Source organism: Heteronotia binoei, chromosome 7 (assembly GCF_032191835.1).
Source record: "Heteronotia binoei isolate CCM8104 ecotype False Entrance Well chromosome 7, APGP_CSIRO_Hbin_v1, whole genome shotgun sequence".
Lineage (NCBI taxonomy): Eukaryota > Metazoa > Chordata > Lepidosauria > Squamata > Gekkonidae > Heteronotia > Heteronotia binoei.
Window position 1 is genome coordinate 131,193,626 of NC_083229.1, and position 5,220 is coordinate 131,198,845.

A 5,220-nucleotide genomic window follows, 5' to 3' on the forward strand; every position below is an offset into this window, starting at 1 on the left:
ACCCAAAATATCATGGCCCTACAAGATCTCGTTTATGTCAGATTCAATATGCAAATGAGTTGTGAGGATAAAATGGAAGAAGAGGCACGTAGGTATGCCTCCCTAAGTTCCTGGGAAGAAAGGTGGAATAAAAATGTCATTGGCCAAGCCACGTCTTAACCATTGGCTGTTTTGTGTATTTCAGGACTACTGAGGAACGGTTTGTGTGCAACCAGTACAACCCAGGCCAAGTTTACATCTTGTTGATTTCAGTAGAAGATATACAGGCTTGTACTGCTTCTTCCAGTGAAATCAGCAGGGAATAAAAATATTTAAAGGCTGACTGGGCTGTACTCAAAATAAATGAGGCTGGTGTTAAGGGAACGTGGCATTTTCTGCTTACATATTAATTGGCAGTTCCGCCTTAGCAAGGCATGCATACTTTCCCACTGTGCCATAGAGGAAATGGAATAAAGTCAATGTCGACGTTTCACATTAGAGTTTCTCGAAATCCAAGTGATGGATGCATCTTTTGAAAATCTGCAAGAAATGGCTTCCTCTGAGCGATTTGATAAAGCGGGCTGTTTATATATAGCCTCGCTGATTGCATTTGAAAAAGAAAGCGGTCTCTGCCCAGATGACATTCGCTTTTCTAATTTGCTTTTAATAAGGCAATCCTTTTCAGAGATTTATTTGCTTAAGATAATGAAGTAGGATTACTGAGGAATTAGCATCAATGCCATTAACATTTTTCCACCCTTTGGTATCGACTTATGCATTTCATTAGCAAGTAAGGTGGGGGCATTTTTTTTTTCAACTTTATCTTGGACAACCAATGAAAGCGCAGAGTTGGAAAGGCAGTGGAGGGCAGCAAATGTGGTTCTTTGAAGAAATTAAGACAGCTATAGCTTTGTTTCAGAACCAGTGGTTAAATAATTTAAGAAAGATTCTGCTTGGTTTAAGAATAGTTGTAAGCAGTTTTCAGTCACTGGATATATTTATATATCTTAGCAGACACGGGTCTCGAGGCTGGGAGCTTTGCCGTGGGCCCCTGATGTATCGGTGCCAGTCTGACTTTTGACCTGTGGTTTACAAAGTCAAATAGAGGGGGGGGGGGCTGTTGTCCTATCTAGTGAAGAAGAAGAAGAAGAAGAAGAAGATATTGGATTTATATCCCGCCCTCCACTCCGAAGAGTCTCAGAGCGGCTCACAATCTCCTTTCCCTTCCCCCCCCCCACAACAGACACCCTGTGAGGTGGGTGGGGCTGGAGAGGGCTCTCACAGCAGCTGCCCTTTCAAGGACAACCTTTGCCAGAGCTATGGCTGACCTAAGGCCATTCCAGCAGGTGCAAGTGGAGGAGTGGGGAATCAAACCCGGTTCTCCCAGATAAGAGTCCGCACACTTAACCACTACACCAAACTGGCACATGTGGTTATTAATAAATTATCATACCTCATATTAAATAATGTATGATGTTAATAAATAATAATTGTCATATTGGAGTTTTGTATAGTATAGCCAGGAGATCCTAAGATTGTCTGGCAGTCAGATGCTCTGGCTCTTTTAAGTGTTATGCACTACTCATAGACTTTTTAAAAGGCAAGAGATGTTTCAGAGGTGGTTTGCTATTGCCTTCCTATTGTCCATCCAAATGCTAGCCAAGGCTTAGCTTTTGAGATCTGTTGTGATCTGGCTTGCTTGGGCTATTTATTATGTTGATTATATACTAAAGACAGCAGGAAGGTGAAGCTGCAGGAGGAGCACACCAAGCCTATGTTTTGCCCCAGATCTGGATAACCTTTCTGCAGCCTCAGCAGCAGGCAGAAGGCAGAAATAAGGCAAGACAAAGTGGATGGCGTGAATAGCGACAAGGCCTTGCTGGGTGGTGTCCCATGAAGCTTTTATAAGATAGGGTTGCCAGTACATACTGACTCCTTATTGATTGCTGCATATCACCCATTCACAGTTCCTTGGAGAATACCCTTATCACATATTGCAGGAATTTGAGGACCTGGGTCTAGACAGGGAAAAGGATGTGGGGAACTTCCCTGTTATTTTCATGAAATCATTCCACTTCCAGAAGAGAGATGCTATATGTTTAGCCAAGATTGGTTTTTCTGTGTTCCATTAGACTGATGTGAAATAGGTTGATTGGCTTACTGCTCACCAGAGAACTTCTCATCATTCAAGCGGCTGACTTCCTAGTCATTGTGACAGTGCTGGAGAATCGCTCAACCATATTCCCTATTCAAGTACCCAGTACACCTTTCCTTAGCTTAATGAGACAGTGTTGAATGGTCCAGCTGTCACTGATGTCCCTTTCAGGGAGATTAGTAAGACCAAGATCTAGGAAAACATCAAGCTATGCAGTTACCTCAATTGCCAGCCTTTAGTCCACCAGAAAAGGGGGAAAATCCATTAATAGGATTATTCTCCTACAGAATAAAAAGAGGATCTGAAGCATTGGCTGAGAAGAGACGGGCAATCTGGGGTGGCTGGGAGGCATCCCGAATGGAGCCTCCAGACGGTCCCTGGCAATATGGGCCCCATCCCGACCGTGAGGCGGCTGGGTGCCTCCACACGGGAAGACACCCTAGAAGCAGAATTCCCCTTTTTTCCCCTTGTGGGGTAAGCGCTCATGCGCACAAGCACACCAGCACTCTGATTGGTTTCCTTTGAAAAAAACCCAGAACAGCTTGGGGTGGCTTGGCAGCTCCAGACCGCCAAGTTGCCTCGTTTGCACCCTTCTGCGTCCAGATGGCAGCCAGCTCAAAAATTGGCTACCACTTTGGAAGTGGTAGCTTTTAGAGCCAGGTGGAACAGCCTGGAGGATGGGGTGAGCACAGGATAGGGACGACCGGCAGATGTTGCCGCCTGCAGGGATTTTTTGGGCTGACTTCAGAGGCGTCTCTGAGTGCCGGTCTGTAAGCAGCCATTGTGTCCCTTTTGTGGGTTTTTTTAAATAATATAAAAGCATATATATCTCCATGTGTCAGGTTTTAAGGAACAAGCCGGGAAAGCACTCTTTGGCATCATTTCAGGTTCTCTCTTCTCCTAGCTGCCTTGTTTTTTTTAAGCTGACTTGTTTTTTTAAGCTAAAAGTTTGTGAAATCTTTCACAAAACTTTGCAGAGCAACGTGCTAGGATGTTGTGACTGCATTGGCATCAGCCTTTTCAGCAGTCTCTGCCTCCTTGTTGTTGAGATACCCATCTGGTTTAGACGTCAGTGCCTGAAACAATGTCTTCTGTGGGTTCTGCCGAGTCGCAGGTTAACCAGAATGCCTAAAATTCATTCCAGAACTGGAACAATTGCAATTATCAGTTTCTTCCATTCATTTGCATCTGTGTTCTTCTGTAGAGGTTGTCAAATTTTGTTTATGAGCCATAAATTTTAATTTCTGATCCTGCAGAAGGATGTTGTAGAGATTCTTTGACAGGAGATTTCAGCACAGTTGTTGATCATCTCTATTTCTTACCTCCCCTTCTCAGTTTTTCACTGCTCTTTGTATTTATTTTCTTTGTTTTGCTCTGTGTGTTTCTCCTGCGGGGCAGATGCCGCCTGCTACTCTTGCTAATAAATTAATTTAAATAAATATAGCAATCTGTCCTCAGTTATGTTCATTTTTTGACTTGTAATAGATTTTGGGTTTTTTTCTTTGCTTGGATCCCTTAAAATTACATTTTCCCTCATCCTTTCAGTCCTGTTGATTTGATTAATTGGTGTTAATGGCTCTTTAGATGAATTGCTTTGATTCATTGCTCTGATTTTTTGACATGTTTTTTTCTACTTCTTTGTCCATGATCTTGCTCAGTTTCACGGACTTAGTGAACTTGTTTGTAAATATGATTGAAGCTCTTCTGGTTTATTTCCAACATATTGCCCCAAAGTTTCAGTTTTTCTTTCAAATAATATGCGTTTAAAAAATCTCTCTTTCTCTCTCTTAAAATAAAGCAGACATTTCAGAAGTAAAGATTTGTTCTGACATAGAACTTGTCCCCTCACCTTTCCTCCTGCCCCCACATAACTTAACATTTCCATAGTATTCAGTTATGTGCTGCAACCGATATAGTAATAAAGCTCACAATTCAGAGGCATTTCTTTATATTTTGCAGTGTTGTGGAATCAATCATTTGTGGGCATGCCCTAAGATCACATGACCTTCGTTCATGATCCAGAAACTGCCATGCAAGATGTTCTATAGTGCCATCCAAAGCAGAGTTAACACTTTACATGCCCGTTGAATTCAGTGTACTTCAAGGGGGCAACTCTGTTTAGGATGATGGTTCAGGTTGGTCTTCATGGTGCCAGTTTAGGATCTAGAAGACCTAGATTTGAAACTCCACTTTGCCATGGAAGCTTGCTGGGTGGGCAGCCATGGGCCAATCACACACTCTCAACCTAACCTACCTCATAGAGCTGTTATGACAATAAAGCCACTTCAGGTTCCCAGTGAGGAGAAATTTAGAGTATGTAAGTACAATAATAAATATGTAAGTAGATAAGTAAAGTTGTTTTAAGCCATCTCTTGTTCTTGAGCCCCGTGGTGCAGAGTGTTAAAGCTGCAGTACTGCAGTCCTAAACTCTGCTCATGACCTAAGTTCAATCCCCGGCGGAAGCTGGGTTTTCAGGTAGCCGGCTCAAGCTTGACTCATCCTTCCAAGGTTGGTAAAATGAGTACCCAGCTTGCTGGGGGGAAAGTATGTAAGTACAATAATAAATATGTAAGTAGATAAGTAAAGTTGTTTTAAGCCATCTCTTGTTCTTGAGCCCCGTGGCGCAGAGTGTTAAAGCTGCAGTACTGCAGTCCTAAGCTCTGCTCATGACCTGAGTTCAATCCCCGGCAGAAGCTGGGTTTTCAGGTAGCCGGCTCAAGGTTGACTTAGCCTTCCATCCTTCCAAGGTTGGTAAAATGAGTACCCAGCTTGCTAGGGGGAAAGTGTATGTAAGTGTATAGAAGCTGGGATTTCAGGTAGCCAGCTCGAGGTTGACTCAACCTTCCATCCTTCCAAGGTTGGTAATATGAGTACCCAGCTTGCTGGGGGGGGGGGGGAGTGTAGATGACTGGGGAAGGCAATGGCAAACCACCCTGTAAAACGTCTGCCATGAAATCATTGTGAAAGCAGAGTCGGAAACGACTGGTGCTTACACAGGGGACCTTTCCTTTTCCTTGTTCTGTTGGCCTTTATATGTGAACCCAGAAATATTACATTTGTGAAGAACAGCTTCAGCTACTGTTACA